Source organism: Vulpes vulpes, chromosome X (genome assembly GCF_048418805.1).
Source record: "Vulpes vulpes isolate BD-2025 chromosome X, VulVul3, whole genome shotgun sequence".
In the NCBI taxonomy this organism is placed as follows: Eukaryota; Metazoa; Chordata; class Mammalia; order Carnivora; family Canidae; genus Vulpes; species Vulpes vulpes.
Window position 1 is genome coordinate 67712245 of NC_132796.1, and position 19517 is coordinate 67731761.

General features: G+C 35.1%; 1 protein-coding gene and 1 non-coding gene across 7 annotated transcripts in view; one reads left to right on the plus strand and one right to left on the minus strand.

The window, feature by feature from the left end:
- Positions 1-19517, plus strand: part of DIAPH2 (diaphanous related formin 2) — a 1085411-nt gene that overhangs the window by 917599 nt on the left and 148295 nt on the right. The gene's annotated exons all lie outside the window — the stretch shown is intronic.
- Positions 11485-11588, minus strand: LOC112911666 (U6 spliceosomal RNA). The gene has a single exon (XR_003233409.1). It is a non-coding gene; the product is annotated as a U6 spliceosomal RNA (small nuclear RNA).

Sequence of the window (19517 nt, forward strand, 5' to 3'; positions counted from 1 at the left end):
ATAATTTTTTTTTAAATAAATTGATGCCACATCATAGAGTGCTTGAATAAGATACTAAGGTGTTAGCATATAATTCATCAGGCAATGGGGAAATATTGAAAGTTCTTAGACAGTAGAGGAACATGATCAAAGTTATATATTATTAAGACATTTAATCTACAGGAGTATGAGTGATGAATTAGGGTTCTACCATCAAATTTTAGTGAAAGGAGATAATTTAGAAGAAGAGGAGGAGGGGAAGTCAGGAGTCAAAGATAATCATAGGATTCTGAGTTTGAGTAGCTAGAAAGACAGTTGGGTTATGAGTAAAAACTATTAAGATCAGGAAAAGGAGTGGTGATGAAAGATAAAGTGAGTTTTGGGAGAATAAAACTGAAAGTGGCAACAGAGCATTGAAGTCAAGCTTTCCAGAAGTTTCTTGGAAGTATAGGTGTCAGTTTCATCACAAGATGGTAGAGTTTGTGAGATTTCTGGTTATAGTGTGGAAATGGAAGGGATTATTAGAGTGATTATCCAGATAAAAGAGATCTTAAAACAGAACTTTGAAAATGCCTTCACTTAGGGGCTAAAACTAGCAAAGAAGATAGACAAAGAGTAGTTGGGCAGGTGGGAGGAGAATCAAAACATTATTCTAGAAGCAAAAGAAGAGGGAAGTATTAAGAAGGTAGAAAAGATGAGCATTTTCAACAATGACATATGCTATGGTAGAATCAAAATGGATAAACATCGATGATTTGCCATTTGTGAATTTTCTATCAGCATTTTAAGAGCATCTTTTCAATATTTCGATGGAACTGGGAGCCAAAAAGCAGGAACTAAGCAGTGAGTAGATTGTGAGGCTGCAGAGATTGATAGTATTCATTCAACAATTGAACAGTTTTATTCAATGCTTCCTGAGTATCATGTACTGGCTTAGGTACTGAGGATGTGCCACCAATCAGGGCACCTGCCTTAAGGAGCTCACATATTGGGACACCTGGTTAAGCATCTGCCTTCAACTCAGGGCATGATCCTGGAGTCCTGGGATTGAGTCCCACATTGGGCTCCCTGCATGAAGCCTGCTTCTCCCTCTGCCTATGTCTCTGCCTCTCTCTCTCTCTCTCTCTCTCTCTCTGTGTGTGTGTGTGTGTGTGTCTCATGAATAAATAAATAAAATCTTAAAAAAAGGTCATGAATAAATAAATAAAATCTTAAAAAAAGGAGCTCACATACTTTTTGGGAAAACATGAATGTAAGCCATGTGATAAAATTGCAATGTGATCTTATCTGTGCTATAATGAGATGGGAAACATGTGCTCGTGCAGCACAGGAGTTCGAGTAACTTTCCCTACCCCTTCATCTCTCAGCTATACGTCCCTAGAATGTGGACTATGCTTTCTAGGAGTCTGGTGAGTGAAAAGACCATCTCACTTTTCCTTAATAACCTAGTATGGATCTATCACCTATGAATTTTGCTGAATCTTTCTGGACCCTGTTTGTTACAGCCTTTCTTAGCACTCAAGGTAATATGTTCCATATGTTTACAATCTACTTTGGAAAGAATTACCCATAACTATTCCTGACTTTGTCATTATAAAATCAAAGGTAAGCTTTGGAAGAAAAAGAAACACATGTAAAAAAAACTTTGCAGAAGTCAAAACCACACTTAAAATATAAATACACAGTACCATATATGTTTCATTACTGAATAGCTATGGATACTTAGCACTTGTTTCTCCTCTCTCAACCAACTTAACCTCATTCTTTGCCAACTACAAGTAAATATAAAGTCTTCTTAGCAATGGATATCTAACTTAGGTATTTTGGCTATTACTAGATTTTGGTATATAGTTCCAACCATTAAAAAAATAAAAATACACAAGAGAAGCATTATGAAGAAATGAAACCAGGAAACAGAATAAATGTAATTTGCTTTTAGAACTACACAGGGAAACCAAGAAAAAATAAACTTGAAAAAAAAAAAAAAGAAACTCAGGGGACACACAATCATAGTTTTATGGATCAGCAAGATAACAATATAAATGAGAAGCTCTAATTTACCATTTGAGAACAGATAAGGATAAGAAACAATGGGGGGGGGGGAACAGAGGGTAAAAAACCCCACTAAGTATTAAGGGAAATACCTTTACAACAAAACTGCAAACCCACATTCTCCTAGGCCTCTCTCTACCTCCTGTAAATAACGAAAGCCAAGTTTTCCTGGCTGTTGTCTCCACATACACATTCAGGACCTCAAATGCCTATAAGGATCTCCGAAACATTTCTGGAAGTTCTCAGTGGGCGTTTCCCAAACACAGTCACTTATCACTGTTCTACCTCCACCCATAATACCATGCATTTCCATGCCTGCTGTTTGCTATAGCAATAGGCACTCTCATGCTTTCATGATGCCAGAGTTTAACAGTGGTCAGTGGCAAAGTGGGAGGAAACATCTCTTTCTTCCTTTAGTGTGGCACTTCACCGGTATACCAAACAGCAATACTTATGCCTCAAAGTCTTACATTTTTAGAAAAACAGCTTTCAGTTTTAAATTACAGCCCTCTTAATCTCTCTCGGATTTGGTCCCATATTGCAAGGCCCAAAGACAACCCTGTAACAGATCCCATGTTGCACTCAGTATCATCCTCATCTTTTGATGACCAAGTTCTGTTGGAGTTTTGTGTTTGTTTGTTTGTTTGTTTGTTTGTTATTATTACTAGGTCAAGGTGGTCATTCATCTAAGCTGCTTACTTCTTTCTCCCTTAGAATGAATTCTTTCCCATGGGGATCCGCAGTCTTCTATTTTGTAAGTGTTAGATTCTTGGACTAGCCAACTAAACCTCACTTTGTCTGTAGTAGAGTAATTATATTCTAATGTGCATTTGAAATTTAGTAAAAATATGACATAATGCAAGCAAATAAACAAAAATGTGGCATTCATCCAAATGACACTTATTAATCAAATACTAGGGGCCAGGCAACCGTGCTAGGGCCCTGGAGTAGAAAAATGGATAAAGTATGGGCGTTGGCTTCAAGTATTCACAGCCTCCTGGGGAAGGCAAATGTATATACAATATAAATGCTATGATATATGTATGTAGAAAATGCTGAAAGAGCAACTAGCTGCCTAGAGAATTTAAGAAATTTCTCATAATAAAAGTGGCATTTGAATTATATTTTGATGGATGAATAGTAGTTTACTTGGAGGAGAATAGAAGGGATAAACATTTCAGATAAAGGAAATGGAAAATATATACATTAGAAATAGGAAAGGGTACAGTGGCAATGATGGAAAGTTTATTGCAACAAAGAGTCAGCAGAGGTTTTTAAGTAAAAGATTACATAACTACACATACACACACAGACACATAATCAAGAGGGGCTGAGGCTGGAAAGAACAGTTTTGAGGGCATCTGCATCTATAGGGTTATAGAAACCTTGGGATTACTCAGGAAGAATATGTCCAGTGAAAGGTAAATAGGCGAAGAATAGAGTATATGGGAATTACAGTATTTAAAAGGAAAATAGAAGAATTAACAAGAAGGATACTGAGGGAAAAAAATGGTTAGAAAGGGAAGAAGAGAATCAGCAAAAAATGACCCCTGGAAAACTCAGGGGAGGGAGAATTTCAGAATGGAGAAAGTTAGGAGGGTTGTATTCTGCAGGAAGTCAAGTAAAATGATGGCTGAAAATAGACCACTGGGTTTCATCAACTAGCAGGTGACAGTTGACCTTTCCCCAAGCAGTTTCAGTAAAACAGTGGAGGTCAAGAGCAAGGTTTTAAAAAATGAAGAATATCTTGTGTACCTTAAATGTTGAGGCTTGCAGGAAAGAAAAGCAGAGTGAAAAGACAAGTTGTGTTTCTTCTAGAGATTCTGACACAAAACTCTAGACACTTACAAGGATCTTGAATGGAATTGCCATTCATAAATTAATATGTCTAGTATCACTTACAAATATGTGGCCTTCTCCCCTCCTAATTCAGTTGTATTTATTGAGCATATAATATACTATGTGATGTAGTTAAAATACTTTAGCATGCCTAGTGCTTTACAAAGTTAAAGTACTTTCTCATTTATTGTGTGATATGTGATTCATAGTCATCTAATGCAGAGAGAATAGTCTCATAAGTTAAAATGAAAGACAATTGTGGCATCATAGAAAGAAAGGATAGATCGGGGTTTGAAGAAAGTTATTCTTGAGTTAAATGGGTAGAAGCTGGGGGAGACATGGGAAGGGGACAAAAAGGATGAGACTATCTTCAGAAAATCTTTGTCACTGGGATGCCTGGGTGGCTCAGTGTTTGAGCATCTGCCCTCGGTTCAGGGTGTGATCCCAGGGTCCGGGGATTGAGTCCCAGGAAGCCTGCTTTTCCCTCTGGCTATGTCTCTGCCTCTTCCTTTGTGTCTCTCATGAATAAAGAAGTAGAAAAAAAATCTTAAAAAAAAAAAAGAGGAAATCTTTGTCACCTTTAGAATTAACTGGTTTGCGAGTGGTGAAAGTCAAGAGTCATAGTATATGTGTGATTTTCTTTTTCTTTAAAAGTTTTATTTATTTATGAGAGACACACACAGTGACATAGGCAGAGGGAGAAGCAGGCTCCATGCTGGGAGCCCGATGTGGGACTCAATCCCTGGACTCCAGGATCATGCCCTGGGTTAAAGGCAGGTGCTAAGCTGCTGAGCCACCCAGGCGTCTATATGTGTGATTTTCCTGAGATGAGGAAAATAGGTGGTGAGGAAGTAGCAAATCAAATAATCCTTAGGCAAGCCACTTAGTGTTCTCAGGTGTGTTAGTTTGGTTACCTCTTGGCTACAAGGTAAACACTAGGAATCTTAGAGAATTGATCAATGTTCAGGTCACAGCTAAAAATACAAGAATGGGAAAGATAATCTGGGAAAAACAAATAGAGCAGGGAACAAAAGAGAGAACCCTGGAGAAAACAAACATTTGTGGTACTGGTTCTCAGCCCTGACTACACACTAGAATCACTTTGAGAGATTTCTAAGAAATAGCCACATCCGGTTCCTCTCTCAACCAATTAAATCCAAATCCATGGAGTCAGAGCCTGGGCAATAGTATGTTTTAAGTTATTCAGGTGATTTTAATGTGCCACAAAATTTGAAAACCACCAGTTTATGGGACTAGCTTGGAAGCTGGAGCACATGAAAAAGAACATGAAGAAGTTGATTATGAAGGAGCGAGGAGAAAAAAAGCTATCGTGGTATTAACTTTTCTTTTTTTTTCCTTTTTAAAATTTTTTTTTTATTGGAGTTCAATTTGCCAACATATAGCATAACACCCAATGCTCATCCCGCCAAGTGCCCCCCTCAGTGCCCATCACCCAGTCACCTCAATCCCCTGCCCACCACCCCTTCCACTACCCCTTGTTCATTTCCCAGAGTTAGGTGTCTCTGGGTGACTCAGCAGTTGAATGTCTGCCTTCGGTATTAACATTTCAAAGAGAAAGTGCCAAATAGCATCAGATGTAGCCAAGAGAACCAATAAAATAAGGATTGGAAAGGATCCATTGGGTTTAACTATTAAGAATTCATTGATGACTTTAGTAAAAATAGTTTTAGGAATGTGTTTAGGGAGTTGGGGTGAGAAAGGCATGGAAGCCAGGTTGCATTGAGTTCTAAAATACTATTAATTTTTAAGATTATTTAATTTAGTATCTTCTTTTTTCATCACCAAATGTGAATTTTATGATGAAGTATATACCTATATTAGTTACATAATTTGGATTTTGTTTTTTTTTTTATTTATGGAAATTAAATTTTGCTTTGGGCATGGACATACACATGTATTGATTAATAAGATCTAGGTTTGCATTAGGAAAGCTGGAAACAGAAGATTACACTGTGGTCTATCTTTGATTATTCTTTGACAACTAGAGAACAATTGAGCACAGACCATTTATGCTCAATTTATATGCAAAATTGTTCTAAGCAAGCATTGATGATGTTCTCTATAGAAATTTCAATCACTTTTGCTTGTCTTTTCTCCTACACCATATAATCAGCTCTGCTGCACATTTCTTTATTGGTGATCTCTGCTGGCCAGTAGGAGATAAGGTCAATTTCAGTTGATTTTTAAATGAGAATATGAATTTAGCAGGCTTCCTTTAGATATTGCAATGTGGGATAAGTTAGGACAAGCAATTATTATGCAGCAGTAAATTTTTCTTGGTAGTTTCAATTCCATGTCAAAAACTTATGGACATGCTAATGTTGGTAGTTAAGCTCACATAACTACCTGCTTATTTACAAACCCTCAATTCAGGCAAAAATGGTTGAGACCCTATATGTCAGGTGCATGAGACCACTCTAATATGAACCACATTAACTGACAAGGTATTCATCAGACTGTAATAAGAACCTTAAAATTTCTGAAAAACTAATTGCTTTCAAAATGAAAAGGGAATAGTTGTTTTAATTGGTGGTTGTGATTATGGGCTTATTTCTCTCATATGGACTCAGGAATATATTATTGTGTATTTTCCTAAACAGGGATAAGAATTTGTAAAATGTTCAGCCAAATTCCATCTGATGCCTCAGTGGCCAAAGGCAGCTAGACTCACCTGGAAATGAACGTACTCCCTATACCTATCTTTTAATTTTCATGAAACCTTTGGACACACCTTTCTTGTGTATTACAATTTGAACCTTACTCCTGGTAGTTCATTTCCTTGTGTCCATTAAAATGAGAAGAGTAGAAGGTAAAAGGAGAAAGGAAAAGGGCAGTGGGTATCTTAAGATCCATAGTACTCTTGAGATTCAAGTTTTTCTATTATTCATAAGTATTTTTTGCATATGCCAAAACACAAGGTATAAGACCTTGAACCTAATATGGTATTTTCCCCTATTCCAGGAAACCTTGTAAGGTTATGCTCAATGTCAACCCTTTTAAAGATATAGATGATACAAAGTGTTAAAATACTAAAAAGCTTACAACTGAATTTCACTATTAAAAGATTATGATTTATGTTTAGCACCTAGCACATAACTCAGTATATTACATGCGCTTGATAACTGGTTGTTAAAAACTTCACAATTATCAAAAAATTGAATCTATATTAAATCCTTTTCAATATATTGTACCTGAAGCTATCAAGTTTGAAATTTAGGAGATGAGGGATGCCTGGGTGGCTCAGCTGTTGAGTATCTGCCTTTGGCTCAGGGTGTGTCCCGGTCCTGGGATTGAGTCCTACATCTGGCTCCCTGCATGGAGCCTGCTTCTCCCTCTGCCTGTGTCTCTGCCTCTCGCTGTGTGTCTCTCATGAATAAATAAATTTTGAAAAATCTTTAAAAAAATTTAGGAGATGAAAGAAATAAAAATTTCATTCTACATCACTGTAAATGGAATTCCATTAACACTCAGTCTATTTTATGGGAAAACTGAAATGTCCTATGCATGTTACTTTCACATAACCTTTCTACTAGTAATGTTTAGGCTTGACAAGTAAAGAAAAAAATCTGAGTTTAATGTAAAAAACAAAATATAACTATATGTCATTACTCTTATTCTTACATTCATTGTGCTTGCATTTGACTGCCACCTTTTTGTCATTTTCAACCCAAATTGCAATTTGTTCTACTCCTAATGCTTGAAGGGCAAAATTCCTAAATACTACTAGAGAAAATACAAAAAACAAAAAAACAAAAAAACAAAACAGAGCCTTTTGTTTAAGTTTCACAGATCTTCTCATCTTTGTAAATATGCTCTATAAGACAGGGGAAGTAGCCAGGAGTTAGTGAATCTCTTTAGAATAAGTGTAACTAATTAATTGCTTTTCCAGCCTTCTCACAGATTTACTTAGGAGAACAGATCTTCTGAAGTTTAAGGTTTTTATCTAGTATGTATGAGTATTCAAAGGATTTGAACTATTTGAGGGACTTCCAGAATCTTGGGTTATATTTTCCCTTTCCACTTGGAAAGGTTTTAGCTTGAGATTTCTTAGGGTTATTGGTCTGTTCTATTGTTCATCTTGCATAGATGTAGTATATAGCAAGCAATACAATACTCTGTGGGCAAAGAACAGGTTGTTTTTTTTTTTTAATTTCATACATTATTCACAAATCTGCAGTGATTTTAGAAAGTCAATGTATGTCCAGATGCAGAGAAATGGAAGAACACAAAAAGAAGGATATGATTTCCATATTGTTTGGAAAGTTTATACTATTGTGTATGGACTTCATCTTTATTGAAAGTTATAGTAGCTATTATATTTTAGTAGATATATCACTATAAATCAAAAGTGTACATATCTATCTTGTTTCCTAATGAACTGATTATTTTTAAATATTTGGAGCTAACCTATGAAGGGAAGTTTGTATTGAGAAGGATAAGCAGTAAGACTTTGTGAACAATCTAATGTTTATTTTAGCCATATTTGTGACATCATTTCAGTTGTCTATATCAATGCTATTTTAAGCAGCAAAGGTAATAAAAGATGATTATGTTTTATACAAATTGTGGATTTTATTGTCATCAACAGATAATTGTCATCAAATATGCCTAAATTGAAAAGAAAAGGTTCTTTTAAAAGAATTTTTGTAATACAGAGTTTTCATTTTATGATCCAAAATTAAATGAACTCTCATGTTCTTATAGAGAACATTAAAACAAGTATAGTTAATAGTCCTAAAAACCCACAATATGAAGGCACCAAGAGGATGACCATCCATAGTGACTGGGATAATGGTTCAATACAGAAATTAAATTTAGAAATAAAGTTACAACATAACGAGTTTCTGGGAAATTATTAGAGGATATTTTCAATGATGAATTCAGGTAGAATTAGATTAGAAAAGTCAAGTGGGAAGAAAAACATCACATCTTACCATTTGAATATTTTTTTCAGTCACCACAAATAGTACTGATCACTTTGCATGATTCATTTTGAACTTCCTGGCAGAGGAAGATGCAAAGCACTGAAAAAGAATTATGGTCAAGTTGAATGCTGTCCACACAAATCCTATGCATTATAGATTATCCTCATGCTTCCAGTTTCTTAACTTTTTTCCTACTTAGCATGCTTTGTGGTCCCAGGCCCTTTGTATGCCACTTTCCTCACATCCCTTCTGCTGTGTCAGAATTGTGTTTTACCTTTTTATCTCTCTTAAAACATTGTTTCCCACCATCATTGTCCCAATCTTATATTCCACATATTAGTTGTGGGGAAGCAAAACTTCATGGAAAAAAATGAGGAAATATAATTGTGTCAGCATTGTTTGAAGTCTGTTACTTTAGTCTCAGCATTCTGTCTCTTTTAGGAAAACAAGACTGACAATAATTAATAAATTCTTACTTTATGTAAAATTGTTCAGGTCATGGTATCAGGGAGAGATCAATGAAGGATATTTCAAAGGGACAGAGAAAAAGTTCCTGGATGGACTCTTGGTTCCCAGACTTTTGAGGATTATGATGTCATAATTGCTGGAATTTATAAGTACTTCTGGTAGTGAGTAAAAAAAAGTATTAAGCAATGAACTTTTTGTATACTTAAATTATTTCATCAATTAATATAGACATTTGTGAAATGACTACATGATTTGATTTTTGCCCTCAGAACATGTTCACTGTGAAAATGGGGAAAATACCTTTTCATAAAAGTTCCTCAGACCACAATGGGGAGTTGATTACAGCTTGACAGGTATAAACATGTTCAATGAAAAGGAAAAAGTCTGGGATTTTCAATAAGTAGGGTAGTTTAGTAGGGTTAGTACTTTAAAAAAAAATTGTCTCTCCAAATTCATTCAAATAGTATATTAGATTTTACTGTAATATGTCATAATGAATTTCTACTTTAAGGAGAAATCTTTTATTATTAAGACATGTAGAACAAAATATTTTTTAAAAACACTTGTGTTATAAACTAACTGAGATGTTAATTTTTCTCTAATGTTTTGAAAACATGCAACTCTGTTAATTTGTTAATTCACTTTTTTTTTTTTAAACTTGGAGGCCAACTCCAGTAAAAGTGAGACTCTGCAGTGTGTACACTTATCTATTTTTCCAAACCAAAGCATGGCCCTTGGAGAGTATCATCTTTAATCAATCATGATTTTTTTTAAAAGATTTTATTTATTTGAGAGAGAGAGCATGAGTGGGAGGGAGGAGCAGAGGGAGAAGCAGACTCCACACAGGGCAGGAAGCCTGACATGATGGGGGGTGGGGAATACTTGATTCCAGGATCCTGAGATCATGACCTGACCCAAAGGCAGGCACTTAACCAACTGAGCCACCCAGGCACCCCTATCAATCATGATTTTTAATCAACTCATGTGAAGAAAGCATTTTTATTATGCATTAAGCATGACTTTTTAAACTACTACTTAATTTCCATTCTTGACCAGTTTTGTTCTCCTAGTTGATTTGGCTATGAACATTAAATATGGCAAAGTTTTCTTAAAAAATTGGAAAAGAAGCTCAATTTTGAAGTATGGCTTCTTTTGGCTTTTGTTCTGGGTTCTATAACATGTGGAACATGTCCTAGTTGAAGATAAAAAGGATAGTGGTTGGGTAGTATTCTTCGCAGAATTTGATTTCCTGTGTGTCCAAACCTACTTTTGTACCAATTAGCTATGACCTTTTATTTTAGACTTAGGGTATGTGATTATTAGAGGGAACCATTTCTGAAATATTTTCTTTCTAATATTAATTTAAGCAAATTTCCTTGCAAAGCTAACTCTTCTTTCATGTTTTTTTTTTCCTCCATGTGCTGCTTCTTTCCACTAAGCTGCTAAATCTTTTGCAGAGGAATTAAACATAATGTTTCTAAAAACATGAATAGCTTGTGCCGTTTTCTGAGTGTCCTACTTCAGAAATATTGCAGCTGCAGTAGCATTATGTGCTTCTTCCCATTTCTCTCTGCAAGGAAGTTCCTGCTTTAAGGTAGACCCAAGCTCTTTTATTCCTGGGATTTTTCTCTTCTAAATGATGTGAATGCTTCAGTCATGTTTTCTAAAGCACATTGTTTCTTTGTTCACTTATTTCAAATCAGTTGATTGTGCAGCTTGTAGGAATAATTGGGAGTGGGCAGGAGAGTATAAATGAATAATTACAAATCAATTTTTCCTATTAGGAAAACCTCCCAAAGCAAAGGCTATTTGAATACAATCCCAGTAACGTGACTTTAGAGATGACACACAGTACATTTGTTACTTGAGTATGTGATACAGGGAATGTCTCTACAGGCCATAAATTGTCAAAAATGCAGCTAAAATGAAAACAAGCCACTGGTACATTTTTCATGATACTTTGGTCATAGGACCGCATTGCTTCACATGGAAGGCTTTCATTTGACTTGTATTTTAGGGCAGGGAGTGAAAGGAATTTGCTAAGAGTAGCCTTGTTTACCCCACTCCCTCCAAAACATTTCCTTTATGTGATTCTTTCATTTTCGTCTCGCATCTACTTGTCATCTTATTTGTTTTCAACCTGAATATCACACAATTTATGAAATGGTCATGGCTTTTAAAGTTTATTCTACAGAGTTTTGAGAAGAAAATAATTTTTATGAATTTGTGTGTCATCCTTGTGCAGGGGCCATGCTAATCTCTATATCATTACAATGTTAGTATATGTGCTGCCAAAGCAAGCACGATAATCCCCCCCCCCCCCAAAAAAAAACCCAGGTTATTGAACTAGTTAAACCCCATTCAAATAATAGAAGGCAAACTTGACTTATTTAACTTTGGCATCTAATTTTAATCTTTTGTGTATGCTGTCCTCCTGAAAGCTGCTACTACTTGTTAAATTTAAATAGGAAAGAACAAAACAGATAGTAGAATATTACTTCTTTTCACTAGTTTTAAATTAATTTTAGATTCCACAGAACTACATCTTCATTATTAAAGTGAGAAATTCAATATGTACTCCAAAGTGTTCTACTCTTCTAACTCCTTTAATAATGTCAAGATTCTGTGTCAAGATTCTGTGTCAGAAGAACAAGCGAACTAATATTTTGTTATGGTATAAATCTTTCTCTTTCTAAACCAACAAAATTAAAAGTTCTTTTTTCTCATGTTTATGACTCTTTTTTGGCTATTAAAATAGAATTCACGTGAATAATTTATATTACTAACTACCTGCCACTTTAACATTCATGGAAGGAAAAATAAAGTTTTAAAATAAAAAGAAATAAGCCTGCTTTGAAAGGATTATATATCATTAAAATTTTTTCTCATTTACATTTTTCTAAAGAAGCTAATTTTGAAACATACAAATACATTAATATTTCCATTAAGCTGGAAATGAATCTTACTTATGCTAGCATTGGTTATGCTTCATGGTTAGCACTGGTGTAAGCTGGTAATTTAAGAACCTCAGATTTTTACTGCTATTTGTATTCAGCTATGTCAACTATACAAATGATAAAATAATAATAAAAAAGGACTGATGGCTTAATATAATAGCTATTTTGCTTTAAATATCTTTTATGCTTTGACATTAAATGTCTCTCTTGCCTTGCTATCTACTTTTCAAAAATTTATTACCCATTCCTGATACTATTTTACTGGGGTTATTAGTCCTTTGACAGTGCTTCATGCTATTGACAGTATCTTTTAATTTGCTTAATTTCCTGACATTTTCTATGTTAATATTTTGACTTTGGGATTTTTAAATGCCAGATTTGTGCTTAAAATAGAAAAGCCCTCCACTAATAAGATTTAGTCATATTACCTAAGTACTACACAGTTATCCCAGATATAATAGGGAGAGATAAAGAAAGGATCACAGATAATAAATATGCCCTGCTTTCTCCACAAAGTAATTACTGCAAGCTTTAAGTTACAGCTTTTATTGATAATATAAATATGGGTTGTTTAAGGAAAGGTTATATCTACTTATAATAGCATTCAAATCTGGTTTTAGTAATTGCTTTAGGCCAAACCACTCCATAAACAGTCCCAAAGCAATTTGAAAATAGCTATTTGTTATATAATCTTTTTTTATTGCATATGTATTTTATTTTATGATTTTTGTAATTAAAGTAATAAAACTCAATAGTATTTCCTGGTTAACTAGCAGGTAAACAACTTTATACAATATAAATGTGTTTTATCTTGTGAAACAACTGATGGTCATTCAAAAGGAAGATTGTTAGGGAGGGGTAGGAGAACGTAGTATTTTCTATTGGTTGCCAGGCTTTTAACAAAACAATGCCTACTATAATCCTAGGGAATTGCATTTGACTAAATGCCTACTCAAATGACAAGCATGGAGTGAGAGCTATAGTCAAAGGAACAAAGGATGGGAGGACCTATATCTGAATGAGTCCCCCCACCCTCCTCTTTAGAGGGACCCATTATGCCCTCTATTAGCACCTCTCACCATTGCTTGTGAAAATACTTGGCATTGAATGATGCTGTATGTCTTACATTGTACTTGCTAAAACTGCTTATGAAATTTCAATTGGCTATGGTATTTATCATGTTCTGTCAGCATTATGTAACATGGTTAAGCCTATAAAGCAGCTGCTTTTTGTGTGTGTATGGATCAAGTGATTGTTATGTATTGTGAAAATATCAGTTCAAGTTTCTTGAGTGCTGAGGCATCTAGATGAAGGATAATGAATGTTAGGCTTTTTTAAAAAGACTTTTGTGCTGTTCTTCAAATTCAGCATTGCCTCTATATACGTCCATCCATTGGTGAGCACAAATGAATCTGTCTTTAATGTTAATAGAAGTTGCACATGGCAATCAAGAGGTAAAAATCTAAGATATTATAAAATCATTGTTATATAGCTCAGTTGTTACAGTGGTTCAAATATAAGGGGCATTTGTATGTACTGTGAATTAGTATATATACAATTTTTAACCTATAGCACCCTTAAAAAATGGCTCTAGAACTGTAAACTTGGTTGGTTTCTTTGAAACTATGTAGAGGTTTGGAGGATGAACTTTAATTATAAAAACCTCTTTGAAAATTAGACTTGGTAAAATGAGCTGTGTTATATGAAATAGCTCCTGCTTTCATTGATCTGTTCTATTGTTTTTTTAAAATTTCTATATCATTTATTTCTGCTCTGATCTTCATTATTTCCTTCCTCCTGCTGTCTTTAGGCTTCATTTGTTTTTCTTTTTCTAGCTCCTTTAGGTGTAAGGTTAGGTTGTTTATTTGAGATTTTTCTTGCTTTTTGAGGTAGGCCTGTATTGCTATATACTGTTGTGCCCAAGATTGCGAATCCGAGAAACCACCAAGAAGCTGACACCAATGCAAACACACGAGAGTTTATTTACAAGCTGGAGCTTGGGTCCAAGTATACCCGACACAGCGACACAGCGGAGCAGGGACTTGGACCCTGAGGTGGGTTTCAGCTTAGTTTTTATAGGCTGGTCTAGGGGATCTTCAGAAGTGGTGGAGGAATTTCTCAAGTTCTGTTTACATTTTGATATGGGGCATTAAAGGGCGTAGATCTCTGTTCTTATTCTAATAGGGGCTTCCTGCCCTTGGCTTGGGCTCTGTTCTCATTCTAATAGGGGCTTCCTGCCCTTGGCTTGGGCTCTGTTCTCATTCTAATAGGGGCTTCCTGCCCTTGGCTTGGGCTCTGTTCTCATTCTAATAGGGGCTTTCTAGGACCTTAAGCTGTAACTTAACTTAACTTCCTGTAACTGAAGTAAGGTAAAGTTCAGCTCTTATTCACAGGGGCCTGGGATGGCTGTACTTGTGCTAAGGCTGAACTTAAAGTGGAATGGCCTTAATTTTCTCAGCCTCCATATATACTTCCCTCTTGGGACCACTTTTGTTGCTTCCAAAAAATCTGGGACCATTGTGTTTGCAATTTCATTTCTTTCCATATGTTGTTTATTTTTCTGTGGTTTCCTGATCTATTTATTGTTTAGTAGCATATTGTTTAACTTCCATATATTTGAGAAAAACTTTCTGAATTTTTTCTTGTGGTTGACTTCTGGTTTTATAGCACTGTATTCAGAAAAGGTGCATGGTATAATTTCAATCTTTTTGTATTTGTTGAGGGCTGTTTTGTGATTTATTCTGGATAATGTCCCATGTGCACTTGAAAAATGTGTATTTTGCTGTTTTAAGATGGAATGTTCTGAAAATATCTGTTAATTCTATCTGGTCAAGTGTGTCATTCAAAGCTATTGTTTCCTTGTTTCTTTCCCTTTTTTAAAGATGTATTTATCCATTTGAGAGAAAGAGAAAGCAAGTGAGGGGGGGGGCAGAGAAAGAGAGAATCTTAATCCACTTGTCACAGAGCCTGATGCAGGCCTTGATCTCACAACCCTGACACCACAAGCTAAGCCAAAACCAAGAGTTGGATGCTTAACCCACTGCACCACCCAGGCACCCCACCTTGTATATTTTCTATTTAGATGACCTATCCATTGATGTAAATGGAGTGTTAAAGTCCCCTACTATTATTGTATTATTATCAATGAGTTCCTTTATGTTTGTTATTGTTTTATGTACATGAGTGCTCCCAGATTGGGTGCATGGGTACAGTTGTTAGATCTTTTTGTTGGATTGTCTCCTTTATTATGATATAGTGCCTTTCTTCAGTTCTTGTTATAGTCTTTGTTTTCAAGTCTAGTTTGTCTGATGTAAGTATTGCTATTTCAGCCTTCTTTTGACATTTGTTTTTGTGATAAATATTTCTCCATCCCCTCATTTTCAATCTACAGGTGTCTTTAGGTTAAAAAAGAGTCTACCTACTAGGCAGCACAGAAATGGGTCTTTTTTTCCCCCCATTCTGACAGCCTATGTCTTTTGGATTAGAAAGTTTAGTCATGAGGATCCCTGGGTGGCTCAGCAGTTTAGTGCCTGCCTTCAGCCCAGGGCATGATCCTGGAGTCCTGGGATCGAGTCCCACATCAGGCTCCCTGCATGGAGCCTGCTTCTCCCTCTGCCTGTGTCTCTGCCTCTCTTTATCTCTCTGTTTCTCTTATGAATAAATAAATAAAATCTTTTAAAAAAAAGTTTAGTCATTTACATTCAGAGTAATTATTGATAAATATGTATTTATTACCATTTTATTACTTGTTTTGTCATTGTTTCTGGAAATTTTCTCTGATCTTTTCTTATGTTTGTCACTTTTGGTCTCTCCTTTCCACCCAAGAAGCCTTTAATCTGTCTTGGAGGGCTGGTATAGTGGTCATGAACGCCTTTAGTTTTTGTTTGGGAGATTCTTTATCTCTTCTTCCATTCTGAATGATAGCTTTTCTGGATAGACTGTTCTTGACTGCATATTTTTCCCACTCAGCACTTTGAATAAATCATGCTGCTCCCTCTCACTTGCCAAATTTCTGTAGAGGTATCTGCAGCTAGCTTTATGGGTCTTCTCTTTTAAGTTAGGGACTTCTTTTTTCTTTCTGCTTTTAAGATTTTTTTATTTGTGTATTTCTAAATTTAATTATAATATATATTGGTGTTGACCTGCTTTTGTTGGTTTTGATGTGAGTTCTCCTGGATCTAGATGTTTGTTTCCTTCCCCAGATTAGGCAAGTTTTCAACTATTAGTTCTTCAAATAAGTTTTCTGCCCCTTTCTCTCTCTTCTTCTGCAATTCCTATAATATGAATAGTTTTTTGTTTTGGTTTGGTTTTTTTACACTTGGTGGAGTCATGGAATTCCTTAAGTCTGTCCTCATGTTGCCTAATTCCTTTCTCTTTTGTTTAGTCTTGTTAATTTCCATTATTCTGTCTTCTAGATCAATAATTCATTCTTGTGCTTCTTCCAGCCTGCTATGTCTTACATCAAATCTGTTTTCTATCTTGTTTATTGTATTTCTCATTTCTGATTGATTCTTTTTTGTTTTATCTCTGTGATAAGGGTCTCAATGATGTCTTCTCTTCTTTTCTCAAGCCCAGTGAGTATCCTTATGACTATTACTTTAAATTCTCCATCAGGTATGTTACTTACATCTGTTTCACATAGATCTCTGGCTGTGAGTTTATGTTCTTCTTTCATCTGGGATAAATTCCTCCATCTTGGCATTTTGTGTAAGTCTCTGCCTTCTTTTTGTTAGAAAAGCCAGTTATGACTGCAAACCTTCTTCAATGTGGCCTCTTCTTTTCTTTTAGTTGTGGAATTCTGTCAGTCTTCAGGTTGATTTCTAGGATATTTGATATCCCAGAAATTATTTGATAGTTATCTAGCTGTGTTCATGGGACGAGACAAGCCTAGGATCCTCCTACTCTGTGGCATCCTGGTTTTCTTGCTTTTTTTCACCCCCAGTTAATAGGAAACAACACAATAATATCAAGGTGGTAGGTATGCTAAGACCCACTCACAGCAATAGAAACTGAAAGCTAATATGCTGATTCTATTGGAGGAGAGGAACTAATCATCAAAGCAGATAACATCTTACAAAGCAAAAGTATAGGACTCAAAACTAACTACAATTGATCTCACCTAAGTAAAAGATATGTATGTAGTTGTTGAAGCAATCAGAATGAAATGCATCATAATATTAAGTCCTTATAGCTATATCACAGTATTATGGGTGATTTTTACTTTCTTCCAACTTATCATATTCTCCTTCATGTGATGATTATATCATCAGAATAAATAAAATAGTATTTAAAACATTTTTAAGATGAAAAGGAACTTTAAGCATAGAGTAGTTCTGCTCTGTTTAAAGGAAAAATAGACACAGCTCAAGTGTGCCCTGAGGACCTTGCTGGATACACAGAACAGCACAGTATTTGATGTTAATGATAATTATGTGAATCAGCAATGATGTATTTTCTGTAGATTCTCTTTTTGTAAGCAGCAAAGTATATATCTGTGAAACATTTCTATACAAATCGCTAAGATAAAAAGTAGTGGTATTTAAAATGTATAAACCCACAGCTATGCAGATCAACTCATTCTCTGAGGTTTCTGGATAGTGGAAATCTTATTTTAGATTTTTCTATTTTAAAATGAAATTGCTCTATAGCTATGTGTCCTATTAAATTATGCAATATTATTATATTTAAGCTTCCTCTTCTAAGTGTCCATAGCTATTTATTGAGGCATTATTTTCAAATGCCCATGGAAAAAAAATGTTTAAGTGATTGTCTTTATCCTTCTGTAAATGACCCAGTTAGATGTTAAAATCCATCTTATTTTTCTCAAATGTGAGGTTTTTACTGTTTTGATATTGCCTTTATTGGTTGACCTTGCTTTTTTGGACTTGTACAAAGTAAGAGAAGAAATATTTACATATTTCCCAACTATTGCAGATTACTAAAATCAAATCATAAATTATTCAAGCTATTTTGAAAGCTTCTTGAGTAAAAGTTTATAAAATAAGGAATATAGTATTTAGAATCAGATCTCACTGATAGTTGTGTTACAATTGAAGCACAAGTGCTACTCAGTCCTCTCCTCTTAAAAATAAAATCACACAGTAACAACAAAACAAAATAAATGCTAAAAGTAATTCATTTCTTTGTGGAAGAATCTAAAATATTGATCTATTTTTTTAATCTTTTATGTCTAAAGTATACTTGTAGCATTATTTGAGTCTTCATTACTGCTTAGCAATCTCCTTATCCATTGTTACCCAAATCACATGCCTTGGTTCTTAGTTCCAGATTTCTTCTATTCTCTTCAGTCCCTCAAATTCAAACTCACACCGAAAGGCTCAGTAAATTCCCTTATGTGCCAGGCCTCATTTTCTTTCAGTACCCTTACTGATGCCCACATTGTACTCCTCATCTCACTTATCTTACAACCTTCAAAATCATGCATCATGGCTTATCCTCTATTTCTTTTCTTCTTAATATCTTGCTTTAAATTGATTTATTTAATCGTATACAAATGCTGCTGTCTGTCTTGTACTTTAAAAGCTAACTTCAATGATAAATAAATCAAATAATCAATAAATGAAAAAAATATGTCCAAACTACTGTCTTATATCTAACTGGGGAGAAATGACATGACCACACCAAAGAAGAGATATGTATATATCTATGTGTATATACAATATATAAATTTGTATGCAAAGACACGCATAGATGAAGCTTTTATGGCTAATGAGAACTTGTCTCTCCTAAGTGGTTGGTTTACTTGTAATTGCTTCATCTGATATGAGGCCTTGGTGGTGAGTCAGTCCTTTTCCCCCCTATTCTTTATTGTGAATTTTATTTTCTTTTTTGTATATTTTTTTATTGGAGTTTGATTTGCCAACATATACCATAACACCAAGTGCTCATCCCATCAAGTGCCCATCACCCATTCACCCCGTCCCCCCACCCACCTCCCTTTCCACTAACCCTTGTTTGATTCCCAGAGTTAGGTGCATCTCATGTTCTGTCACCCTCACTGATATTTCCCACTGATTTTCTCTCCTTTCCCCTTTATTCCCTTTCACTATTTTTTATATTCCTCAAATGAATGAGACCACATAATGCGTGTCCTACTCCGATTGACTTACTTCACTCAACATAATACCGTCCAGTTCTATCCACGTTGAAGCAAATGGTGGGTACTTGTCGTAACTAAAGGCTGAATAATATTCCACTGTACATATACACAGAATCTTCTTTATCCATTTATCTCTCGATGAGGCTGCTTCCTCAT